The 27,883-nt window shown below is 38.7% G+C and overlaps 1 long non-coding RNA gene across 1 annotated transcript in view; it reads left to right on the forward strand.

Moving 5' to 3' along the window:
- Positions 1 to 2,277: 2,277 nt before the first annotated feature.
- The window catches only part of LOC309867434, a 32,954-nt gene continuing 7,348 nt past the window's right edge, over positions 2,278 to 27,883 (forward strand). The window contains exons 1-2 of the long non-coding RNA XR_014313172.1: positions 2,278 to 2,406; positions 3,779 to 3,957. This is a non-coding gene — a long non-coding RNA (uncharacterized lncRNA). The remainder of the gene's footprint in view (positions 2,407 to 3,778; positions 3,958 to 27,883) is intronic.

Consider the following 27,883-nt stretch of genomic DNA (forward strand, 5'->3'; position numbering starts at 1 on the left):
ATAACGTTGGGGAATGTTTGGATTTATCAGTTAAGTTGTAGAGAATTAGCATTTACACATATTAAGTTTTCACATCCAAAAGCTTATGTGTTCTTCAATAAAAGTTTATGTTTTTCTTCATATGGGTGTCACACATTTCTGGTGAGGCTCATTTTATGTATTTTCCCTGTTTTCTTGACATTCATTGGATTTTTTTTTCTTCCTCCTGGAGATTCTCAAGTTGGTTCCTGCTAGTGTATAGGAAGGCTGTTGTTTGTATTTGCTCTAGAACCTCAGCATTCAGTGGACTTTCTCCATCTGTTAGATTATTGGGCTCATGGAGCCTTGTCAGTTTTTCTCAAGGGTCAAGTAAATCCCGGGCAAATAGGGTAAATAAGGCATAAGGGTATAAAAATAATAAATCCTTTCACAGATTCCAAGGGTCAACTTCCCTGTGTCCTTTGGACCTCCTGAGTTACAAGAAAGCACAGCATTAGGCAAACAGGAAGCCTTCCAGCTCCCAAGTCATACATTAAGATGGTGGACCCCTTGGTCTTTGACATCTGCTCCATGGCCACAAGCTGCTCAGTGGGGCTTATTATGTGATTGACGTTCAGAAGTGGCTCATGTGAAGCTAATGGAGCACAGAAAAGGGTAGGGGTTTTGTTCTTTGGTTCAAACTCTACTACTATCACTTATTCTATAAAATTAAGGAAGGGACTAAGTTCTCTGGGCTTCAGATGTTAATGTCTTCTTTGCTATCTGTGCATCCCCTGTGTTAAATGGAACATTCCATGAGGTGCCTGGTATATAATAAGTCCCCAGTGAATGGTGGCTCTTGTTCTTCTTAAGATGAAGATCTTAAAAATCTCAGTGGAGATGGGCTTTGAGTCTGACAAGCCTGCTTCTGAGTCCTGGCTCTGCCACTTCCTGATGGCATGACCATGAACTTCAAAGTTGGTCTAGTGACAATTTAGGGATTCAGTGAGAATATGTAGGTGTTAGTTCTCTGTGAACTGCTGTGTTTCATGTAATGATAGTCGGTGATGTCATTTCTGTCATTCTTCCTTCTAGGGGCAAGACAAAAAGTTCCCATTGAGATGCTGAGAAATATATTTTATTAGCTCACATTAACATCACATTTCTAATTATAATCTTTAGAGGAAGCTTCAAATATCACTTGTGTCCTGTGAAGAATGTTAGAATTTTGAATGACTGGATTTTTGTGTGTTTTAAACATGTTCTCAAATAGGCTGTTTCCCATAAATATATAGAATAAGGATCTTAGGTAATAATCTAAGCTGTGTGCTCAAATCCTAGCGTCTAACTGTTCTCATGAACCTGAGCATCACAGGACACTGCTTTCAAAGGTGTAACCAACTTACAACCTTGATTTTGTCCTCAAGTGACACCATCATGGATTACTTGGGGAAACAATGAGGACATCTCAGTTGTTTGGGCCCAATACACTGAGTCTCATTAGCAGAGTTGAAATAATACATTTCATTTGTTCATTTATTCATTGCACTTAGGCTAGCATAGAGGGGAGTTCAACTATTGTTAATAAAGAAAATTAATTGTCATCAATTTTGAGTTAGAGTCAGAAAGTTTTTATTTTTTTGGTTTTTTTTTTTTTTTTTTTTTTTCCCAAGGTGGAGAAGAGCAAAGGGAGAGGGAGAGAGAGAATCTTAAGCACGCTCCATGCCCAGCCAGGAGCCCCATGTGGCGGTTGATCTCATGACCCTGAGATCATGACAGGAGCTAAAATCAAAAGTCAGATGCTTAACTGTCTGGAGTTAGAAGTTCCTTGAAATTAGACAAGGTGGGTCAGGGTGGGAGAACTTACATTTCATTGAAGGAAACCTTATTTGCAAAGCCACTGTTTCTATAGAATCTGCAACCAAACAACGACTGATGTGCACATTGTAGAGGACAAGCCAGATACTAACCAGCCACCAAGATGTAAGGACGATGTATCCATCTATCCTTGGGAAAAAAAAAAAAAAAAGAGTGCTTTGTAAAGTAGCATTAGAAGTAGTGAAGGTTTCCAAGTGGAGCTTTAAGACTGACAGATAATTCATCACATTTGTTGCCAATACCCACAGGCTTCAAATCGGCTGCCCAATGATTTTCAAAGAAGTAACTTTTACCTTACTTCTTTTTACTTACTTCTTAAAAGGGTGGACTGGAATAATCCACCTTTTCAAATGCATATGGAAATGATATGCACATATGGACCAGAGCTTGACTCACAGGCAAGTAGCTTGGAGATACTGACTCTTACTTACTAAACACAGAGTGGTTGACCTGATTTTTCACACCCCCAGGTGAAAGGCTCTGTGAGTGAGGCCAGAGGCACGTCCCCACCCTGCTTGTGCAAGACCTTTGTCAGTGATGGAGAGGTGAAGATGGACTGTTCATTGGCAGGTGTTTGTTAAACTTGAGTTTTAATAGTGTGTGTGTGTGTGTGTGTTTCAAGCAACTGCCCTGGTCACCAGATCCTGGTGCCTGCGACAACTCCCACCTAACAATTCTGACCCCGAGAAAATCACCTTTCCTTGCTGAGCACAATCATCTCAAAACTACGAATGAAGAACAAATAATTAAGATGCTCAAACAATGAAGAAAATAGTAGCAGGTCAGAGGGAGAATCTGTCCCGCTCCCTCTTTTCTGAAAATTTCAGGTGGAGAGTCTTTTAATTCTTTTTTTTTTTTTTTTAAGATTTTATTTATTTATTTGACAGAGAGAAATTACAAGTACACTGAGAGGCAGGCAGAGAGAGAGAGAGAAGGAAGCAGGCTCCCTGCTGAGCAGAGAGCCCGATGCGGGACTCGATCCCAGAACCCTGAGATCATGACCTGAGCCGAAGGCAGCGGCTTAACCCACTGAGCCACCCAGGCGCCCCGAGAGTCTTTTAATTCTTACTAGGCTCCTGCTCCAAATTTCCATTCCATTTCCCATATATCTTAACTGGCTTCCCCCGTAAACCTCCATCTCCACTTGGCCTGGAACCCTCTTACTTCTGGCTACATAGGAACATTCTCTTGAGCCAAAGTCTCTGGCAGATCCATAAGAGACTGTTAGAGTTCCTGAAATGTGGGACATGCTTCATGCCTTCAGCACCTTTCCACTTCAGTCTGTTTTCAAAGCAAAAATGGCAAAGAGGTTTGAACTCACACACTAAATCCTACCGTTCGATAAGGGAATCTTTGCAGAACTTCTTAAACTGAAATGAGCACTTGAAGCCCAAGGCTATCTTGCTAAAGATTCTCATTCCCTCTGAGAATCACTGTACGTGGCCAGATCCTAAAGGGGTCTGTTGCGGGTGACTCCGAGGTTGGGACCCTTTAGCTCTGTCTGTCCCTGGGCTGGGGATTTGACAGAGCAGGTGACACCCCTGGTTTCAAGCTACCAGCCCTGTTCCTCCCTAAAACACTCTGTCGTTGCTGCAGCTGTGTCATTCCAGCAGGATCTGTGCTTTCCTCTCCACTGCTGATCTCATGCCTTCCTTTAGCTCAGGAAGATGGTCTTGTCCCTGCCATCAGGACACAGCTCGCATTACAGCACTGCCTTTACTTGGCTGGAGAGCCGATCTTGGCAGCTGCTTGCAAACTCTCTCCCTTCTGCTGTCTGGACGGGTTTGGAGAGTTATTGCTGCCCCAGCCCAAGCAGTATGACCAGATCCCTGGTGTCCCACGAGCATCAATCTGCCCCCATCCAGGCACCCGCTCTTGTTCTCTGCCGGGTCTAGAGCCCAGGCCTGAAACCTAGATGTGATCTCGCCTCCCTTCTCCTGAGGTCTGCTGCTAATGCTGCTGGTCCAGCCCAGATGGAAGGTGAAGGTGAGATGCTGGCCGCATGGGTTGATGGGATTGAGACGCTGGGACGCAATGCTTTGTGCTGTTTCCCCAGACAGCTGCCCCTGGGGTGGATGCCAACCCTGCCGGCACCAGGATTAACTCTGCTGCTTCAACTTGGTGAGTCAGATGTCCCTGGGTCTTGCTGTTCCAGCCCTGGAAGCTGCTGGCATGTTCCCTTATTGCTATTATTAGTAGCACTAGTAGTAATAAAAAAGCAGTCACAATTGGCATTTATTCAGTGCCCCCCTATGGTGTAAGCTCTGGACTCAGCCTATCACATTTGTTGTTACATTTAACCCTCTGAAGAACCCTAGGAGATGGTTTCTTTTTTTGGCACAGTTTTCTCAATGGGGAAACCGAGGCCCAGGAAAGGTCAACTTGTCCAAGGTCACTCAGATAGTAAGGGGCGGGATGAGATGGGAACTCAGTTTTCAGACTACAAGGCCCTGCTTCTAACCACAATGACGCACTGTCTCTGCTGACAAGTGCCAAGTTCGTCCTGGATTGACAACTGCTAGAACTTCAGCCTAAAAACAAACAAACCAAAAATCAAAAACCAAAAACCAAAAACCAAAAAAAAAAAAAAAGAAAGAAAGAAAAAACCCAAAACAACAACAACAAAAACAACCAAGACCCAAAACGCTAATGAATTTCTTCTAGAAGCCGCCGGCATCATCTGATCCCGCAGCATTTGCTTCTGCAGCTGATCCTGCAGCATTTGTGCTCTGCGCTCTGCGTAAGCAAAGTTCTCCGAAGTTTGTGGGCACACTTTCTGCATATAGATGACTGCTCACAGCTTAAATGCCCGAGAAGGGAGTTGATACCTTCTGTCGTCCCCGATTGGTGCAGGGAATTAGTAAGGAAACATGACCAGCAGTCGGTGGAAATCATGAAGTGTTTCATGCCCAGAGTGATTGTAAAACTCCAGTACAATAGACGAACTAATAGAACCGTGGCCCGGAGCTGCCATATGTCAGTAGAAGGCAGGAGCCCAGAGACAGTTGCCTTTTAGCCTGCATATGCATATTTGGCCCAGTTGCTAAGAACTTTGGCCTCTCCTGGCATGTGAGCGCCCCGGCGTACGGCAGCCCCGCTGCATGGAAATGCTGCTAGACAATTGAGGCTTTGCAGAAAAAATAACACGCCTGAGTGGTTTCTCTAGCATTGGTTGTTCCTGCTTTGCAGTTGCATTGCCTTTGTCCTTAAGGATGTTGAAGGAGTTTTTAGAAGTACTTGCTGGATGCCAGTCTTCACCTGAGGGATCTCCCGAGGCTCCGTGTGTGGCCCCTTCTGGCTTCCCCCTTTTGCAAGGGACCCTCTTGCGTGTGAGGAGCTCTTCCTAAGGAGACCATGTGGTCCCGTGCTGAGGGCCGGTGGCAGTTCCCTGGCTCGCTTCTTTGGGGGTGATCAATACAAACCAGCTCTGGCTGTTCCTAGTAGGGAAGAAGGGGTGCTTACTGGAAGACACGTGGTAGTTTACAAAAAGAAAAACCAAGGAACCAGGCACAGGACAGGAAAGGACACAGACAAGCTCAAGAAATCTAGACATCAGGGTCCCTGGGTGGCTTAGTGGGTTGAGCCTCTGCTTTTGGCTCAGGTCATGATCTCAAGGTCCTGGGATCAAGCCCCACATCTGGCTCTCCTGCTTTCCCCCTCTCTCTATGCCTGCCTCTCTGCCTGCTTGTGATCTCCCTCTCTCTCTGTCAAATAAATAAAATAAAATCTTAAAAAAAAAAAAAAAGAAATCTAGACATCAGGACCTAAAGCTCAGCCTTTCCAAACCACTCGTTACAATGAAGCCGTTCATTCTTCCTCTTGATAGCCAGGCGAGACACCTGGGGTGGGGAGCATTTGACTCTTCCTTCCTTAAGTCAAGAGCCCACTTTTGGGACTAAGGAGGGGAAACATCTTGACTGATCATTCTGTTGTGGTGGCTGATTGCCAAAGGGGTCTCCATTCTCCCCATCCCATTAATTATCTCCCTTCCAGTATCCATGCTCCCTCCTTTAAAGTAAGCTCTGTGCCCAACATGGGGCTTGAACTCATGACCCTGAGATCAAGAGTCAATGGCTTTGCAGACTGAGCCAGCCAAGTGTATCCCTACCCCTTTAACCAACGTGACTTTGCCACTTGTTCCCTCAGGGAAGGTGTTTGTGTCCCCACCCTTAAACCTGCACTGGCCCAGTGACTTGTTTCAGGCCAGAGCAGGTAGCATGCCATTTCTGAAGTGAGGCTCAGGGGGCTCAGAAGCTTCTGCTTACTTTCTTGGAAGCTTGTCGGTGTGAGAGCGAGTCCTGGCTAGCAGGACGGACGATGGAAGATGAGAGGCATGGAATGGAAGTGAGTTGACCCGCTGAGGCCATCTTAGCCTATGTAGCCACCATCTGTTACCTTCTCTCAGATTACTCCCCAAACTAGTGGCTTACAGCAACAATGGATGTTGATTACCTCACACAGCTTCTGAAGTCAGGAATCCGGCTGCAGCTTAGCGGGGAGGTTCTGGCCTGAGCTTTCAGGTAAGATGCAGGCTGGGCCTTTAATCTTCTGGGGCTGGAGGATTCACTTCTAAGGTGACTCCCTCGCTGGCTGGTGAGTTGGTGTTGCTTGTTGGCTAGAGACCTCCGTTACTCCCCAGGACAGTCTCTATCCACAGGCAACAAGATGGCTGCCCCCTTGCCCCTCCCCACCTCAGAGCAAGCACTCCCAAGAGGGTAAGCTGGAACCGGCAGTACCTCCGACGACCTAGCCTCAAAAGTCTCCTGCCTTCCCTGCTCTGCCACCTTCTGCTTATCAAAAGTGAGTCATACGTTTGGGCAATATTCAAGGGAAAGGGAATTAGGTTTCATTTTTTGAAAGGAAGAATGTGAAAGAATTTTTAGACCCATCCTAAAACCACCCCAAAGAGTGAGCCCAGATGCATAGGTAAGTCCCCAGCGTCAGGCAGCCCAGCCCACATCCGTAGAACTTCCCAGCTAACCTGCAGACCCATGGGCCACATCAATGCATGTTTTAAATCATTAGTTTTTGGCATGATTGGTTTTACAGCAGTACTCAATATACCTACTGAGACTGTGTGCAGTGAGGGAAGGCTAATTTTCTTTTCTCTTTTCTTTTTCTTAAGATTTTATTTATTTGTTTGAGAGAGAGAGAGACTACAAGCAGGGGCAGGGAGAGGAAGATGTAGACTCCACTCTGAGCTGGGAGCCTGCTTGATCACAGGACGTGGAGATCATGACCTGAGCTGAGGGCAGATGCTTAACCACCCAGGTGCCCCCAGGGAGGGCTAATTTTCTAAAGGACGGTCAGGTTGCTACTGGGCACAGAGATCTGCTAAAAGACTTATCTTTGCAGAACTCTGACAGTTCTTTTGTTTTGTTTTTAAGATTTTATTTATTTATTTGACACAGAGAGAGAGAGATCACAAGAAGGCAGAGAGGCAGAGAGATAGAGAGGGAGAAGCAGCCTCCCTGCCGAGTGGACAGCTCAATGCTGGGCTTGATCTCAGGACCCTTAGACAATGACCTGAGCCAAAGGCAGAGGCTTAGCCCACTGAGCTACCCAGGCATGCCCCCCCAACCTTTTTTAAGATTTTATTTTTTTATTTTAGAGAAAGTGAGAGAGTGCATGCATACACAATAGGGGTGGGGAGGGGGAGTGGGAAAGGGAGAGAATCCCAAGCAGACTCTACGCTGAGCGCCAATCCCGACAGAGGGCTCGATCTCCTGACAGTGAGATCACAACCAGAGCCAAAACCAAGAGTCAGAGGCTTAACTGACTGAGCCACCCCAAACCTTGACAGTTCTAAAAAGGTGTGGCACAGGTAGATGTCAGAGTGTGAAACAATCACAGGAGTAGTAGCATTTTGGGATCCAGAGATATCACAGATAAGAAGCTCCCAGAACATAAAGGTCATATCTACATTGAGTAGCCCCTCAAAGTAGATCACAGTGTAGGTGCTCAGTGACTGATTCTTGATACAGGAAGAGGATGGTTGACACTGGAGGTCCTTCCCAAGAGTTAACCACCTGAGCGTGGTTTTTAAAGCACAATAGGAATTTCTGAATTACTCAGTAGTAATTACTGTATAATTCAGAGGGCTTTGAATATGCAACGCCTTGAAGATATGGAGCAATGTGGCACAATATAGAAAATAGTGGCGTGGAATTCCTAGAGCATGAGGTCCAAAGACACGCTGGTAGAAAATGAGTATAAGGAAGTGGGAAAGGGTACAGAAGGTCAAAAGATTTCCATGTAGTTGGTCATTCATCTTTGTGCTGCCAGGAAAGTGTGAGTTGAATTCTTAATAGGGCTCCCTTTCACTGTTAAATAAGCCCTGGTTTGGGCAATAAATTCTATGGTCAGTGTGATCCTGTGTGCTGTGATGAGAAGAACCAGTGTCCACAGGTTAATCAATGACTGGGCTTTTCGCTCTATAATGAAGCGATGAAAAGACATAATGTTTTTTGAGTTGAGAATACATTTGCGAGAAAAATAAGAATCAAGGAAATTCTTTCTTTTTTTTCTAATATTTTATTTACTTATTTGAGAGAGAGAGATCAGAGCAGGGGTGGGGAGAATAACAGAGGGAGAAGCAGACTCCTCACTGAGCAGGGAGCCTGACACAGGACTCAATCCCAGGACACTGGGAACCTGACCTGTGCTGAAGGCAGACGCTTAACCAACTGAGCCACTCAGGCGTCCTCAAGGACGTTATTTCTCATAAGTGATTGTCAAGGCAAGACTTTTGAAAAAGCCTTCTTAACCCTATTTTCCACAAGATTATATTTTAATGTTTTATATGGTTTCCTGTTAGGAACATGAATTTAATTTTTAATATGAATTCACAATTTTCTTTTCCTCTATGTGCCAATTAAGGACTTTCATGACAGCACTGTTGTTTGGAAAAACTGTAAATATGTAGGTTTTTTTTTTTTTTTCTGATCAGAGAAAATAGTCATAGAAGAAACTTCAGGGTTTTTTCTTTTTTCCTACATACTATTTAATTACAAAAGTAATGCTCCTGATAAGGACTCAAGTGATACAGGGATTTACTCTAAAAATTATTAGTCAATTCCCTTCTAATTTTAGGGAATTTTAGGGAATCTAACAATCTAATTTTAGGGAATCTAACAGTCCCTCTGAGTTAGCTAATGGACTTTCTTATTCACAAAGTTATCAAGGCATTTTCATATATTTTATTGAAATACTCTCTAGTTTTATTAATTATATTGTTATATTTGGGCATTTAAATATGGGTAAAATTTTTGGATACTATGTGAGATAAGAATCCAATTTTGTTTTTTATTTGACATTTTTAATCACTAACTTGAAATGCCTTTCTATAGTCCCATAAATACATGCTCAGTTTTGGGATTTATCTTGTGTCCCCTTAATCTACATACATATTTTTGCATTTTTATACCATAATTTCAATTTCTATGGGTTTGTATTATGTTTTACTATTTGGTAAAACAAAGTCTCTTATTGTTATTGTTTGTCAAAAAATCTTTATTGGTTTTCATGCATTTTTTTTCTTTTAAATGATTTTAGAATCAGGTCATTGAGTTTCTGTCTTAAAAATTCCTTTGTGGGGCACCTGGGTGGCTCAGTGGGTTAAAGCCTCTGCCTTCGGCTCAGGTCATGATCCCAGGGTCCTGGGATCGAGCCCCGCATCAGGCTCTCTGCTCAGCGGGGAGCCTGCTTCCCTTCCTCTCTCTCTGCCTGCCTCTCTGCCTACTTGTGATCTCTGTCTGTCAAATAAATAAATAAAATCTTTAAAAAAAAATTCCTTTGGGGTTGTGCAGGACCTTTAGGGTGGTGAAACTGTTCTGTATGATAATGTACTGGTGGACATTATATATTATGGTATCATGAGTTCATGAAAACCAAAACAAAAATAAACTGTACAATACAAAAAGCAAATCTCAATGTAAACTGTGGATTTCAGTTACTATTCATGTATCCAGATTGGCTTATTACTTGCCTTAAGTATACCACACCCATGCAAGATGGTAACAATAGGGAAACTGAGGGCAGGGGAAAAGCAATAGATGGGAACTCCCTACTTTCTGCTCAGTTTTTCTGTAATTCTAAAATTCCTCTAAAAAATGAAGTCTGTTAATTTGAAAAAATTTCTGTTGGAATTTTTGTTGGGAGCCGCATTGATTAATTTGTGGGGAATTGGCATCTTTCAAATAGAAAGTCTTGGCATCCTAGAACATTAGTTTAGGTCTTCTTGGATGTTCTTCCTTAATATCTTATTGTTTTCTTCAAGTACCTCTTCCACTTTATCATTTTGTTTATTCCTAGGCATTTTACAACTTTGTTGCAATAGCAAAAAATATCTCTTATTTCTACTATGTATTATTTGCTGTCTCTGTGATTTAAAAAAGATGATAATTTTCTTAGTGTAATTTAAAGTAGTTTATTACTATATATTATGCTGTCAATTCATTTCATTACTCACTAAGTCTACATTGTTCCAAAATCGACTCTTTTAAAATAGTTATCATGAATTTTCTTTTTAAGTCTGATCTCTAGTATTGCATTAAACAGGTTGTAGGCATATGTACCAAAGATCAAAATGTTTTCTACATTGATTGCAAAGAACTTTTAAGCCTGTCTTTCCAGGGACTTTAAGTAGATTTTTAACTCTGAAAACAGCTGTTTTAAGATAAGCTACAAGAGGATTTGCATTATTTGTCAACAATGGTATTGCTTATGCACTTCCTTTCAGTCCACAGTTACTAAATAGGGTACAATTACAGTTCTGGCATTCATGATTCAACTCCAAATCACACTGCTACATAAACAACTAAGTGATTATATAACAATACCTTTGAATATGTCAGAGGAATTTCAACACACTTCCGGAATGGTAAATAAATTCTCTCACATATGCAGGTAGGTTAGTCATATACTTAGATTATGTTTTCCACTGTTAAATCAAAGATTTCAATTTTTCTCTTTATTGTGGTCAGATGTTTTTATGGTTATTATTTACCTGTAAGTTTCCTATATAATTTTTATACTTATAGTTATTTAAAGTGTATCTTAAAATTTAAATTGATACATTACCCCTAAGTTTCAGAGTAAAATTAAAGCAGAGAATAAGGATAGAAGAGCAGCTACAATCCAATCCAATATGATTCCATTTTTACTCCTTTTGCTAAATTATTGGTTTTATAAAATATATTTTTACTTATGTAGTCTCTTTTCAAGTGCTAATGTTACCAATTAATTTATAGTTAAAGACATTTAAGCTAATATGCTTCCATTTATCTCCCTATAACCTTTGTGTTATTGTTGTAATATATTTTACTTTTGTTAATATTATAAACACTACACTACACTGTTTCCACTTTTGTTTTAAATAATTGACTATATGGACACTAGGTTGACTCATTCACTAGGGGATGCAACTCTTGATCTCAGGGTCATGAGTTCAACCCTATTTTGGGCATGGAAACTACCTTAAAAAAAAGAAATAAACAAATAACTGATTATTTTTTAAAGAAAGAAAAACACCTGCTTACCCATGTAGTCATAGTTTATGGTATTTTCATTCCTTTGTATAGATTTATATTTCCAAATGGTATCATTTCCCCCCTGTTAGAAGGATATCCTTTGGTATATTTTGTAGTAAGGGTCTGTTGGTGATAAACTCTTTTGCTATCATAAGTCTGAGAAAGTTTTTATTTTGACTTTGGTTTTTGAAAGGTGGTTTTACTGGATTAGAACCCTTAAATTGCCAGTGTTTTCTTTTGCTACTTTACAGATGCTGTTCCACTGTCTTCCTGCTTATATTGTTTCCAAGGAGAAATATGCTGTCATCCTTACCTTTGTGCCTCTGTACATCACATGTTATTTTCCTCTGTTTTAAGATTTTTCTCTTTATCATTGGTTTTGAGGAGTTGACTATAATGTAGATTTCACTGAGCTTCCTAAATCAGTGAGTTTAAATTTTAGTCACATTTGTAAAATTTTCAACCATTATTCTTTTCAAAATTTTTGAATGTTTGTATTTATTTATTTATTTATTTGTTTGTTTATTTATGTGAGAGAGACAGAGAGAGAGAGAACAGGTGAAGAAGAGGGGTAGGGAGAGAGTCTCAAGCAGACTCTGAGCTGAGCACAGAGCCCAACGTGAGGCTCAATCTCATGATCCCGAGGTCATGACCTGAGCTGAAACCAAGTAGTGGTTGCTTAACTAACTGCCACCCAGACATGCCTCAAATTTGTTTTTCTACCTGTCTCCACTGCACTTCTGAAACTGTAACAATCTGAAAATGTAAAATGAATGAATTATGGTATATTCATTCATTTGGTAGCAAACTGAAAATGTAAAAATGAATGAATTGTGGTATATTCACACTGCAGAATCCTGGGTAACAATCCTGGGTAGTGTTTTTTTTTTTTTTTTAATGTCTTCATGTTCACTAATCTTTTCCTCTGACATGTCTAATCTGTAATTAATGCCATCTAGTGTATCTTTTAACTTATACATTGTAGTTCTCGTGTCTTGATCTTTGATTTGGATCTTCATATTTTCTGTATCTCTGTTACTTTTCGAGCTATGGAATACAGGTATAATAAATGTTTTAATGTCTTTGTCTACTAATTTAAATATTCATTTTAGTTCTGGGTGAGTTTCAGTTGAATTTTTTCCATATTATAAGTTGTACTTTGTCCCTCTCTGCATGAATGGCAATTTTATTAGATATTAGATATATAGATCCTCTTGAATGTTAGTATGGGATGCAAGTATTAGGAAGGAAGTTGATTGTCACATCTTTATGATTTGTTAAGACAGACTGAAGCAGTGCTCAGTTTATGGCTAATTATTCCCTACCACAGAGATGAAGCCCTCTGAATATTCTGCCTAATGCCTTGTGAATCAGAAGGTTTTCCAATTGGCTGGTGGGAACAGGCAGTATTTCCAGTCTTCTGTGAATCAGAGCCCTGTTACCACTAATATTTCCTGGTGATTCTTTCCTAAGTCTTAACTAGTTTCTTTGCACACATGCACTGATTAGTACTTAGCTGAATCCCCGAGGTAGAGCCTCAGCAGATTCTCATAATTATATCTCTGTCCTGCTCTCTTCTCTCTGTTAGGCCATTCTATAGACACTAGCCACCTTGGTCTCCTCAGCTTAACATTGTCTCCCCAGTTCAGTAAGTCTGCCTGTTTCCCCACTCTATGAATTAGAAACTTTCTTCAGTCAATAAACTGCAAAAATCACACGGCTTTCATTTTTGGTGAAAGTGTAAATTTATGCAAGTGTTTTGTGAAACAATTTGTCATTTATTTGAAAAAAATTGAAGGTATATAATCTACAGCTTGGGGATATACTTGAAGCACTTGTGTTTAAGAGCATTCATAGCAGCAAAGTTTATAATAGTAAAGTTTTTAAAAACAAGCAAAGGCCTATTGATAGGAAAATGAATGAATTGTGGTATATTCACACTGCAGAATCCTGGGTAACAATGAAGATGAGTTCAGGTACCTTTATTTTTCTCAATATGGACAAGTCTCATCACAGTGTTAAAGGAAAAAAGCAAGGTGAGGTAAAGACACAGCATCCTACCATTTGTAGGAAGCTCAGAGGCATATAAAATATGGAATATATTGTCCAAGGATTCATTCACTTTAATGGCAAACAAAAAAATTATGCATACAAATTTTGGAAGAGTGGTCACCCCTGAGAGACAATGGACAAGAGGGAGGGGAGCTGACATAGAGAGGAAGAAGTTACCACATATCAGTTGGAGGGCTTTGAAAGTATTGCTAATGTTCTGTTAACTTTTGTGGAAGGTTTATGAGTATTTTACCACTATTTTTATACCTTATATCTTTATATTTATTTACTTTTATATTATTTACTAGTATGTATGAAGTATTTCATAATAATAATAAATTAAATTAATTTTGCATTCATGCTAGCTACATAGGTAACAGAATTTTAATTGTTTAAGTTAATCTTATTTAGCCTCTAAAAGAGCTGTCCTCAAAACCATAATTTATTCAAACATGTTTTAAACTAATTGGATTTTAAGATGGTGTTTGGAGGTCTCCAGTTCTTGAAAATGTTTGTGTATTTTGAAAAGGTAACTTAGGAACAACCAATTAAAATATTTAATTGAAAATATTAAACCTACAATGGCAGAAAGTATAAACAAAATCAACTTCTTTTAAAATCTCTGTTTGGAATAATTAACATGTCTTTTGAAAATGAAAATTATAATCTTTATTAGTTTAAAGATAAATTCCTAGTGGTGATATTAAAATACAGTTATAATTCAAACTGTGTTGTAATAATTAATTTTGTTTTTAACTGTAGCATTATATTAAAAGAGAAAAATAATGGAATAACTTCTATGTTGCTAGAACTGACAAAATGCCAAAAAGTATACTGATGTATTAATAACGTGTAAAATCAAACAGATTTGGTGAGTGTGCATTTGTGTGTATTTTAAATGTAAAATCCTCCCAAAGCTAACCCCTTAAGGGGATAAAACAGTATCATTGTGAATCCAAAAAGTCATGGATTTGAGTTGAAAAGAAAAATTTAACTTTCTCTCATGGTAGGCATGCTCCATCCCAGGACCTTTGCACATATCATTGCCTTTGTCTGGAATGTTCTCTTTCCCCAGGTATCCTTATGGTTACTGTCGTCACTTTATAGCTTGTCAGTGAGATCTTCTCTTGTCATGTGTCTAAAATGTTACCTATTCCACCCCTAATAGTTCATATCCCCTTATCTGCCTTTATTTTCTTCCCATAGCACTTACTCTTATCTAACATACTGTGTCTTTCATGTAATTTTTTTCACTGCTTGTCTCAAAACAGAATTCAACTTTCTCATGAGCAGGAATTTTAGTCATATCTGTCTGTCTATCTATCTCTATCTATATATATCTCACCAATAACTCAATAAATATTTTTCAAATAAAGAAATATGAGTCAATACCATTTTCAAAGTCAGAACTATCCATCATTAGAAGACCAACAGTTTTGGTTAAAGCAATTTTTTTTTAAAGACTTTATCCATCTATTTTAGAGAGAGAGCAAGCTTGTGGAGAGGGGAGAGAAGCAGAGGGGGATGGAGAGAGAAAGGGAAACAACCCTCAAATGGACTCTGCACTGAGCATGGAGCCTGACACAGGGCTCGATCCCATGACTCTGGGATCATGATTCAAACTGCAACCAAGAGCCAGAAACCCAACCTACTGAGCCACCCACGTGCCCCTAGTTGAAGTAAATTTAAGACAGGTATTTTCTATAAGCTCATTGGAATCATAATTATTAAAAATAATGCAAAATAAGCTAATTATATTGTCAAGCATTAAGGAGATACATTCAAAAATTGTCACAAGAGACTCCAGTGTTAAGCCTTATATATCATAGTGTCGCATTAGCAAGATTTATACATATTCTATTGTTAAATAAATAAATAAATATGCTTTTAAAGGTTTAGAGGTGATATGTACAATTTTCAGAAACCATATGAAAGGTGACTTCCACTGGGAAAAAATTATATAATCTGACCAATTCCAAAGAGAGTAAATTATAAATAAGGTAGCTTACATCTTTAAAAGGAAGACCTCTATAATGATACTAGAAATAAAGTAAGTATCTTTACTCTATAAATAACTAGTAATCTAGTTAGTGTGACTGTGTTCAAATGGGAAAACTCTTCAATTTTAAGTGCCTGTATCCACCTGTTGATGCCCTTGCTTTGTAATATAAAACTAGGATTCTGCAAATCACATTGCTTTCCTGCCAGATACCTTCATGATAGACAAATGGGTCCATGAGAGAGCCTGCAGAGCTGATGGGGGGACACCTGAATGGACTCCTTTATTTTTGTTCCCGTGCTTTTGTATCTGGTACCTTTTCTTGCACTGATAGTTCAAGTTGACTGAAGTTTACATTTTTTTCCCTCATATGTGAAGAATCAACTTCATGGTATTTGCAGGTCACCAGCTGGCCAGCATCTCCTCCTGAGATGTCTGGGTCCAGGTGCACAAGTCTCCTCCTCTGGGCTGTGGCTTCCAATTGCTCCTTTGTGATATGTTGGACTTCCCTTTTTGCCACATTGAGTTACTTAGCTAATAACCTTCTACTTAATTAATATCTTTTTTTGGTATATTAAATTCTTTAAATTAACTGTCATGGTTCTGTCTTCCTAATGGTTCTTCACTGATACATCTCATCTGTTTCTATTCCTAATACAAGGTAACATAAGTATATGCCCTTGGCAGATTGTTCCTTTTACCTATATGTAAAGCATATATGTAAAACATTCTTTGTTTTTCCTAGGACTTAGGAAAAGTCCCAGGTCTCCATCCCATTCTTTGCCCCACCTCCATTCCTCACTGTCTTATAATGGGGTTGACGTGTGTGGGCTGTGCTTCCCAGGCTCCTTTGTCGGCTGGCTTTCAGATGGGTTTGGCCAGCAAGAGGCTTTGGAGGGGGATAAAACTGTGGAGGAACAGAAAAGCCAGGGTATTTATCCCTCTTCCTTTCTGCCTCCTGTCTTGGCAGCGTTTCCTTGTGACTACCTTCTGCCAGGCAGTGAGGCTGGCATCTGCAGGCTTTGGAGACATTGCCTCCTCTACCACACCCTCTCCTTACTGATACCTTGGCAGCTCCACACCTATAAATAGTTCTCTGCCCTACCTTCTGTTATTGACAAATCCTTGCAGTGGTTTCTGTTTTCCTGGTTAGACCCAAGTAAAAAAACGTTTCATGCCCTCTAACTTGTCTGGAATGGTTGTCGCCATTTTTTTCCCTTTTTGTTCCTCTTTACCTGGCATGTCTTACCAGCCACAGCATATATTCCTGTGTTATGGCTTTTCTTGTTTTAGTGCTCTTCTTTGTTTTTGAACTGCATAGAGCCGGATTTTACTTTGTTTTAGTTAATTGGAAAGAGCTGTTTACTTTTAAAAGGTGAAGTTAACCCCTTTGCATTTATTGTGATTACTATCTTTTGGTTATCTTATTTTATAATCCTACAATTCCTGTATTTATACTGTTGCTTTAGTCCTTTTCTTGACTTTCACCTGGTCAATCAAATTTTCTTTGTTTTCTTTTACCCATAATAATTTGGAATTTTTAATCTTGTTTCTAGGCTTTGAGATAATTTTTTTTTTAGATTTTAGTTTTTAGAGTAGTTTTAGGTTCACAACTTCTTACCTTCACCAGAAAGGTACAGAGATTTTCCATATACTCCTGCCTCCACACATGCATAGCTACCCCATTATCAATATTCCACACTGGGTATGTGCCTTTATCACAAAGGATGAACTTACATTGGCACATCATAATCACCAGAAGTCTATAGTTCACACTGGGATTCACACATGGTGTCAAATATTCTAAGATTTTGGGCAATTGTGAATGACATGTATCTACCATCACAGTATCATAGAGAGTAGTTTCACTTCCCTAAAAATCCTTTGTGTTTCACTTAATCTTCCTTTCCCCTCTGACCACTGATCTTTTTACTGTCTTCACAGTTTTGCCTTTTTCAGGATGATACAGAGTTGAAATCATACAGTATGTAATCTTTTCAAATTGGCTTCTTTCACTCAGTGCTATGCATTTACATTTCCTCCATCTCTTTTTGTGGCTTGATAGCTCGTTTCACTTTAGTGCTAGAAAATACTAAATTGTCTGGATGTGCCACAGATTATGTACCCATTCACTTACTGGAGGACATCTTGGTTGCTTCCAAGTTCGGGCAATTAGGAATAAAGGTGCTATAAGCATCCATGTGCAGATATTTTTGTGGGCAGTTTTCACTCCTTTGGCCAAATACTAAGGAGTGTGATTGCTGGATGGTATATAAGAGCATGTTTAGTTTGTGAGAAACCATCAAACTGTCTTCCAAAGTAGCTGTACCATTTTAGATTCCCACCAGAAATGAATGAAAGTTCCTGTCGCTCCACATCCTCATCAGCATTTGGTGTTGTCAGTGCCCTGAATTTTGGCCATTCTAATAGGTTTGTAGAGATAACTTATTTTAATTTTCATTTTCTTTTCACTTCATTTCATTTCATTAGTTTTCATTTCCCTAATGACATATGGTCATTTACCATCTCTACTTGTTCTTTGGTTCATTGTTTAAGGTGTTTGGCCCAGTTTTTAATCAGGTTGTTTGTGTTCCTGTTGTTGAGCTTTAAGAGTTCTTTGTGTATTTTGAAAAATCCTTTATCAGAAATATAAATATTTCCCCCAGTGTGTGACTTGTCTTCTCATTCTCTGCTCTGTTTTTCACAGAACATTTTTTTTAAAAGACTTTATTTATTTATTTGAGAGAGAGAGAGAGAGAGATCCCAAGTAGGCAGGCAGAGAGAGATGACCACTGAGCAGAGAGCCTGATGCGGGGCTCGATCCCAGGACCTGAGATCATGACCTGAGCTGAAGACAGAGGCTTATTAATCCACTGAGCCACCCAGGCTCCCCACAGAACAGTTTTTAATTTTAAAGGAATCCAACTTATTTCTTCTATGGATTGTGCCTTTGGTACTATATCTAAAAAGTCATAGCCAAACCCAAGGTCATCTAGATTTTCTCCCATGTTTTTTTCTAGCAGTTTTATAGTTTTGTGTTTTACATTTAAATCTATGATCTATTTTAAGTTAATTTTGATGAATGGTGTAAAGTCAGTGTCTAGATTAATCTTTTTTTTTTTTTTTAAGGTGACTGTCCAGCTGTTCCATCACCATTTGTTGGAAAGACTATCTTTTCTCTGTTGCATTGTCTCTGCTTCTTTGACAAAGATCAGTTCAGTATATTTATGTGAGTATATTTCTGGGCTATCTATTCTGTTACATTGATTTATTTGTCTTTTTTTTTTTTTTTTAATTTGCCAGTACCACATCATACTGATTACATGAAGTTTATAGTCAGTCTTGAAGTTGGATAATGTTAGGTCTTCGGCTTTGTTCTTCAATATTAAACTGGCCATTCTAGGTCTTCTAAACTTTAGAATCAGTTTTTTAACATTCACAAAATAATTTGCTGAGATTTTGATTGGCCTTGTGTTGAATCTATAATTAGAGTTAGGGATAATTAATGTCTTGATAATATTGAATCTTCCTATCCATGAACCTGGATTATCTTTTCATTTTTTTAGGTATTCCTTGATTTTGTTCCTCAGAGTTTTGTAATTTTCCTAAGGCAGCTCTCATATGTATTTTGTTAGATTTATACCTAAGCATTTCATTTTAGGGAGGTGCTATTAAAATGGTATTTTGTTTTTTCATTTTAAATTCCATTTGTTCAATCCTGGTATATAGGAAAGTGGTGGAGTTCTGTGTATTAACCTTATAACCTACAACTTTGCTATACTTGCTTATTAGCTCCTAGAGTTTAAGATCAATTTAAAAACATAAAGTATAACATGCATATACAAATTTTCTCAGGTCAAAAGTATACAACATGATGAGTTTTCAAAAAGGTAGCACACAATGTACCAGCTTCTTAGAATGTTCCTTGTTCTTTTTTAGTCAGTTTTCCTTCCCAAAATGTACCCCTAAATTTTGGTATTTTTGAGCCTATGGTTCTCTGTTACATTAGTATGTATTATCTCTGATGAAAATTAAAATTTGCATTTCTAAAAAATTCTATTTGTCCTCCTCTGCTTCCCAAGACCCAGGTTTGATAATATTTCTAATTTTAAAAATCACTATTTTAGCTTCAGATTGTTAAAAAATGTTTTTTAAATGTTTATTTTTGAAATTTAATTTTCTATTTTTGAAATTTAAAATGTGTACTTAGGGGGTGCCTGGGTGGCTCAGTGGGTTAAAGCCTCTGCCTTCAGCTCAGGTCATGATCCCAGGACCCTGGGATCAAGCCCCGCATTGGGCTCTCTGCTCAACAAGGAGCCTGCTTTCCCCCCTCTCTCTCTGCCTACTTGTGATCTCTGTCAAAAAAATGAATAAAATCTTAAAAAAAAATGGGTCCTTAATTTTCTTGTTTACAAAAGTATCTGTTCTGAGTAGTTGCCTTAAACTCTAGCAACGCATTGTCATCCCCCCGCTTTTTTTTTTTTTTTTTTTTTTGGTATAGTTCTAGGGTTTGTTAACTGCTTTCATCTCTAGTGTTTTTTATATCATGACTTTTCTCTTTTTTGGATATAGACATGTAACTTTTAGTTGGCTGGAATATATAAGTGAGTAATATTCTTTTTCAGAAAAGACAAATTTTGAGGTATATTTTCTGAATCCTGTACAACTAAAGAAATGTTTAGTTGGTCTTCATGTGCAAATGATAATATGGCTTGTTAAGGCCTTCAAGGTTCATAATATTTTAAATCTTCAGAACAACACAGATATTTCTTCATTGTAGCATATATTTCTCTTTCCTTTTTAATAAAATTTTTTTATCTTCCTAAAAGCTCTAAGTAGTATGGTTTTAGAATTAACCTCTGAATTTAGAAATAATAGCAGGATAAATCTGGTCATGTGTGACTACTTTCAGTATTCCTTTTCAGTGTTTATGTGGCACTTTAGTTCACAAAACTCAAGTTGTTCTCAAATAATTTACATTTCATTTGTCTTTTGCTTATATTGTCAAATGGGGCTTTTATTTTTTAATTTAATTTTATTTTTAGATCAATAGATACATTGATTGATTGACCGATTGATTCAGAATGTGCTCAAATGAGCAGGGGAAGGGCAGAGGGAAAGGGAAAGAGAGAATCCTAAGAAGACTCCACGTTGAGTGCAAAGCCTGATGTGGGGTTTGATCCCACGACCCTGAGATAGTGACCTGCGTTGAAATCAGGAGTCAGATGCTTAATTGATCAAGCCACTCAGCTCCCCTCTAATTGGGCTTTTAAATTACTATTTGGAGGTTGACTATATGAACATTTTGTTCTGTGCCCCACTGTGTTTTATATTGTGCTAATCATATTTTTATTTGTCTAAGAATTATTATTATTTTTTTAACTTTCTAATTATACCTCTTTACCACCCTGCTCTTGTTTATATGGATTCCAGATTCCGTTCAGTGTCATAAGGAATACTCAGATATTTGGCCACATTTTCTTTTCCCTTTTCCAATGCCGTTTCCTTTGGGGGGACTATTTGTTTTGCTCTTATGGAGTGACTTCTCACTTTTATGCCATCATTTTTTTTTTTTTTAAATCTCTGGTAATTACCAGGTGTCTGGTGATTCTTGGCTATCTATCTATGTGTGTGTATATGTGTATGTATATGTAGATATGTATAGGTGTATGTGTGTATATATCCACATATGAGTGTCTGGAATAGTTGACATTAGTAGCTACTATAGAGTTTTTTCTAATCATAAGTGGGAATGTTACTTGCAGAGTCCCATTGGGATGAGGAGATAGGGGCCAGCTTCTTTTAGGGTATTTATCTTCACATCTACTATGGAGGCCTGGATTTGCCTAGGAACAGCCTCATTTCTCTTTTGGCTTTGACCCCTATGCCGGGAGCCCACCAAGAACCCACAGCCTCCTCCTGCTCCCTGAGCTGGCTGACTCGGTACTTGAAATTTTGGGGGGCTTTCTTGTAAAAATAATTATTCACTGCTTCAGCACACCCTTGTTGATCTGGTGTAGGTTGCAACTCAGTTTGGTCTCCACCTCGGCCTGTCCCACTTCTTTTGGGTCCTGTAGATAATTTCCAATGCTTCTGGCCTACTGGTAGAAAAGTTCTTAGCTTTTTTTTTTTTTACTGTTTCTATCAAATAATTCTTACTTTTATTTTTACTTTTTCTACCTCAGTGAGATTTTTGGAGGATGACAAGATCTTTACTTTATTTGTGGTTTAGAATCATTCAGCTCTGGGTACAAAAGATGTTCAACCAGCAGCCTTGGTCTTACCCAGTCACTGAGCCCAGAAAACCAGGGCTGGCTAGACCAGACTCCTGAAGCAGACCAGTCATCTGGTATATCCAAGAATTGTTCTCCTGCCTCAAATTTTGAGTGTATCTCTGAATTTCAGGTTCCTGCTTGAATGGGGCCCTCAAGCCACGACTGATCCTTTGATAGGTGACTTTCGAGAGGGACTTTGAAGCTATCCCAGTAATTCCAGCTGCTGCTTGGGATCATGTCCTAATCCAGAGAAGTGCTGGAACAGAAAGTCCCTTCTCTTTGGCATTGATAACTGTCCAGAAGCTTCAGACACTCTGACCTGGCTGTTCGGGCCGGCTTATCAGACATCGAATAGAACTTTTACACATGGTCGTCCGCTTGCTAACTACTTTATTTGGTGGTCCAATTCTACTTGGACACCACAGACTCAACCTTTGCCCCACAAAATCCCATATGCTTTGATGGCCCATTGCTGGGGGAGAAGAGAGTCTCTTGATTAAGGCAATTTTATGGTAGTATTCAGGGGGTAGTTTTAATTTTAACAATATACCTGATGTTATGTTATGGTTATCTTTGGGGGTTAGTATTGTCAGAGATTATCTCTCTTCCCCTAAATCTACAGTAAGAATGGATTGTCTTTTAAGGAAAATAAAAGGCTCAGGTTATTTTAATTTTTTTTTTTAGGATTTTATTTATTTATTTGACAGACAGAGATCACAAGTAGGCAGAGAGGCAGGCAGAGAGAGGGGAAGGGAAGCAGGCTCCCTGCTGAGCAGAGAGCCCAATGTAGGGCTCCTTCCCACAACCCTGAGATCATGACCTGAGCTGAAGGCAGAGGCTGTAACCCACTGAGCCACCCTTGCGCCTCTATTTTGAATTATTATTCTCAAGAATTAAATCTCTACCTAGAATGGAATGCAAGGACACTAAAAGATGATGTCACAGGTTAAGGAAGCAGTTTTGAGATGGGCAGTCAGTAAGTCTGGACGCTTCCCTGCCTGTCACTTCTCCCCAGAGACTCCCAGGCCTGTCTTCCTAAAGAAAATGGTTAGAACCGGATAAATGGAAGCCCTGCATCATTAACAGAGGGTAGAAATTTAATGTGCTATACGCAGTTCTAGTGACTGTGGGGTTTGCTCTCTATGTTTCAGTGGCAGAAATGTTTAAATATTTAAATTCTTGACTTTGATAAGTTGATTAATAATGTATAGTCTATTGACATTTCTGAAGGTCTGTCCCACCCCAAATCACAATATCCACTGAATAATTAATACTTAAAGCTTTGTATTCTTCCCCCGCTCCCATGCTGGTGTCACTCGAGTTTTGGACCAGTGTTGGTACGGTATGGGTTTTGGCAACTCTCACACTTGAATGTCAAGGCTAAGCTGATGAATTTGGTCAAGTCGCTTAATAGTTCCAAGCTTCTGGAACCAAGAGTGAGGATAATACCTCTGACCATAATAATGAAGGGAGTAATGCCTACTCCACAGGGTAGGATTAAGAGAATAGGGTCTGGAATTATATTGCTCGAGTTTGGATCCCCCCTGCATGCCTCCCTGTGTGGCTTGTTAACGGCACTGATCCCTCCCCGGGCTCAGTTTTCTCATACATAAATTGAGAACAATAATGGTATCTTCTTCACAGGGCTGTGATGGAACATATAGGTATATTGGTTTTATTTCAGAGTTTAGCACATTATAAATATCCTGTAAATTTAAATATTTTAGGATTTATAATACACAAAAACACGGAGTTACCGGCTTTTCCTTTCTTTCTTACTCTCTTAACTTCATTTCATCCTTTATTTGCTCTGTACATATGGGATGCAATCACAGCCGACTTATCTATTGTTTGTCTACCCCACATGTTGTTGGGAAATCCAGAAATAACCAAAACAGCTGCCGAGAAGGCAGGCAAAGGGATTTCGAGAATCTAGGGTAGGCCAGTTATTGACTGTTACCATGATTGCAAAGTTTGCCAAAGAAATAAGCATTTATTCCATTTTCATTTGGTTTTTATTTCATGTCCTTCAGAAATAGTTTATCCCTTTGGTCAAGGTGTGGTGCATTTTTTTTTATACGCCATAGAGTTTGCTTATTTATTTATTTTCTTATTATTGTGAGTAGTTGCTCTCTTTGGAATACAGCTTATCCTGATTATCCTGATACGGAGAGATGCTACTGATTTTTTGTACATTGATCTGGAGTCTAGAAACTGTTGTTTTTTTTTCCCCCATTATACTAGTTTGTTTGTGGATTCTGTTTGATTGATTCCATTTGACCTACTACATATTTATTATTGTGTAGACCAGGGGTGTGCAAACTTTTCCTGTGCAAATATTCTTGTCTTTGAGGGTCGTGCAGTCACTACTAACTCTGCTCTTGTAGGTCAAAAGCAGTCATAGGCTACATGGAAACACATGGGCGTGTCTGGATTAGGACTACAGTTGGGCTTGATTTAGCCCATGGGCTGATACAGATAATCATCTTATTTATAAATTAGGACATTGTGTTCCTGTAGACTTACCTTAAGCCTTTTGCTTCCTTTTCATATATTTTATGGGTTGGGATTTCTAGTATGATATTATTCAATAATATGAATAAGTAAGAATTCTTGGCTCTTTCCTGGCTTTATGGGGACTCATTAGAAAGTTTGATACTAAGAGTGACATCATCTTTGAATGAAGAAGGTTTCTCTCTGTTGCCACTTTGCCAAAAGCATTTATATAAATACATGTTTATATTTACAACTTTACTGCATCTGTTGAGATGATCATATCATTTTGTTCTTTAGGTTGATTGAATTTATAACTTTGAAATATCTTTACCTTAGTAATATAAATCTGACTAATGACACGTTATGATTTTTTTAAAGATTTTATTTATTTATTTGACAGACAGAGATCATAATTAGGCAGAGAGGCAGGCAGAGAGAGAGGAGGAAGCAGGCCCCCTGCTGAGCAGAGAGCCTGATGCGGGCTTGATCCCAGGACCCTGAGATCTTGACCTGAGCCTAAGGCAGAGGCTTTAACCCATTGAGCCACCCAGGCACCCCACCCATTAGTTTTATACACTGTTGTGTATAAAAGTCAACTTTTATTTTATTTGACTTTTATTTTTTATTTGACTTGATGTTGTGTACATTTGACTTGACACTATTTTGTTACTGTTACGTGTAGGCTTATTAGTGATTTGGGCCTTTAATTGTCTTTCTGCACTGCCCTTGACTGGTTTCAGAATAAGACTATAATAAGATAAAAAATGAGTTGGAGAGCTTTCTCTATTTCTTTATTTTGAAAAATGTTGGTTAAAAAAACAGAGAGTTTTGGGCTCCAGGTAGTTAAAATTATCTTATGAGATTGACTGAAGAGAGAGAGTTTTTAGACTACTGATCCAGATTACTTAATGGCTGCTGACTTGTTCACAATTTATTTGTTTTTGAGTCATTTTGGTGATTAAAATATTTGTGGGGAATTTGGCATTTCAACATTATTTTCAAATGGATTGGTACAAAATTGTTTATAGTGTTAACTTACAACTCATCTATAGCCATGGGGGCACCCAGCTGGCTCAGTCGGTGAAGTAAGCAACACTTGATCTTGGGATCATGAGCTCAAGCCTCACATCAGTGGTAGGGATTACATTAAAAAAAAAAAAGTTAAAAAAAAGTAAAACAAAATTATTTATCCATAGCTATGTTTCTTTTCCATTTCTGATTATGCTAACTTGTATCTTTGTTTCCTCTTGATCAGTTTTACTAGAGATTTGCAAATAATACTTTTTCAAGGAAGGAGATCTTGATTTTGTTGTTTTTCTTCATTTTTGTAAAAAAAAAGCAACTTTACTCTTATACTTAGTTCCTTTCCATTTGGATTTGTTTTCTTTCTCTTTTAATGTCTGCTTTGGTTGGATATTTCATTCACTTATTTTCAATCTTTTAAACTGCTTATTAAGGGGGCACTGGGGTGGCTCAGACAGGTTAGCCTTTGACTCTTGATTTCAGCTCAGGTCATGATTCCAGGGTCCTGAGATGAAGCCCTGTGTCCCCCGCTTCTGCTCTGGGCATGGAGCCTGCTTAAGATTCTCTCTCTCCCCCTCCTCCACTAAAAAAATAAAAATAAAATAAAATAAAGTGCTTCCTAAGGCTACAAAATATCCTTAAAGAACTCATTTAGTTGTATCCTTCAAGTTTGATATTTACTATCCTTTAGTTATACATATTTAATAATATTTTACAATTTAAAAATGTGGTTTGTAGTCCCCACTGTATGGTGGTATTTTAGGGATTTTTCGGTACAGTTTGAATTATTGCACCCTGATTAAACAATATCTTCATCGTATCAAATTTGGAACTGTGTTGAGACTTCCTATGCAGTTCTGTGTGAGTTAAAAGCATCGGTCCTGTGTTTCATGTGTTCTTTGGGGGTGCCGGGTGGCATGGGGTGAAGGGCTGGGGAATTCAGGAGTTGGCAGGTTGAAAGATGCTGCGGGTGTTGGTGCATGGAGGAAGCAATGTTCCTGCGTTTGTCAGTTGTCTTTACCTTTCTCATTTGTCAGCCTATCAAACTTTATGATGCGGGTTTCTGTATTGTACCGTATTGCATTTTTATACTCTATACCTTGGCATCAGGTATGTATTTTACTTAAGGACAATTTACAAATCAAAACAGAAACTTGCAATAAACTCCCTTTACAGTTGTGGTTATAAGAAGCCTCCAATTCCCTAAGGCTTGATTGATAAAACATGGCGTTTCTCCTATTCCTACGATAATGTTCAGCAAACTTTATGACAGAGGGAAACAGCTGGTAAAGTGGGTTCATGGAAAGGTGAAGGTAATATAGCCATAAAAAACAAGAGGATAATGATTTTAAAAGGGATAATAGTTGTAACAACACCATTAACCTTTTGCTTCAAATTATTGAGTGTGTGGTCTTCTTTAGGGATCTAATCAAAGGTTTTCAGTAACTGCACTGTGGGAAAAAGAGGAAACAATATAGAATTTGCTGTAATTTTTTCCCCTTCAAATTATCCTTTTCCTTAATCCATTAAGAAATCAAGACCATTGCTGGGCTTGGATTTACTTTGAAAATGTCTATAATTTGCTTCAAAGTGGAGAGAATGTTAAAGGATATATAGATCGAGAGAGAGAGAATAACTATCTAGGATATTATATGTGTGTCCATGTATATAATATCTGTATAGTACACCAGGATTCAAATACCTGGTGGTAAGAACAGACACCGTTGCTGAGAGGGGAAGCCATTTTTATGAAGCTTAAGCATAGAACAGTATTTCCTATTCTCGGTTTATAAGTCCATTTGGGATTTCATGTGCCATGTGGACGATAGTTTCATTTAGTGGAAATGAGAATCAGTGTCCCTTTAGACTCTGTGGTTTTACAGCTGACAAAGGTTGCGTGCATGCAACAAAGGTGAAATTAATTGCAGAGTGAATGGATCAATGAAAGCCAGATAAGCCAGACACTGTAAACATTAGTGAGACTAATTTAGATGAAAAACTATGATAACCGAATGTTTGTTGAGGAAAACGAGAATTTTCGAGACAGGGGGCTCTTAGGCTGGTGTTAACGGTCACATGGAGGTTCTTGGACAAGAGAGGTTTTGAGAACTTCTCAAAATAGTGTGCCCAATTTCGTGAGAAGATGCCTGTGTGAATTGTGTTGGGAGAAAGTCTGTAAGGTTTCGCAGCTTCTCAAAATTGGTTATGGGTCTCTAACCTCCATAAAAGTTAAAAACAAATGATCTAGATTTTTCTTTCTTTCTTTACCTTGTTGCCTGGTAATGGTTAGATTTTCTAGTTCTAGAAGTTTCTGTAGCTAGAGTTTTGAAATTTGATGCTTCTCAGCTCTCTCCTCTTCCAGAAGAGGCTGCTAATGTCTTCTTTGGCCAACTTCTCAGAGTCTTGAACTTACAGGGTATTTCCTTTCCAAACCAACCTTTGGTATACATGGTCCAACAAGTAAGAGAGCACTCTGAAGTTAGAGAAGATACAGGAAGATGGGATAGTGAGGCGATCTGGTCCATCCTAGAAAATCTATGGCAAGGTTCTGATATATGCACGAGTTTCTCAACTTTACGTGTATCAAATATGACCCAAATATTGTTCGCCTATTATTAAGGCCTTTGCTCATTTGTTTTTTTAAAAATTAGATGCAAATACTGCATCTCAAA

This window comes from Mustela nivalis (assembly GCF_964662115.1).
Source record: "Mustela nivalis genome assembly, chromosome: 6".
Taxonomy (NCBI): Eukaryota; Metazoa; Chordata; class Mammalia; order Carnivora; family Mustelidae; genus Mustela; species Mustela nivalis.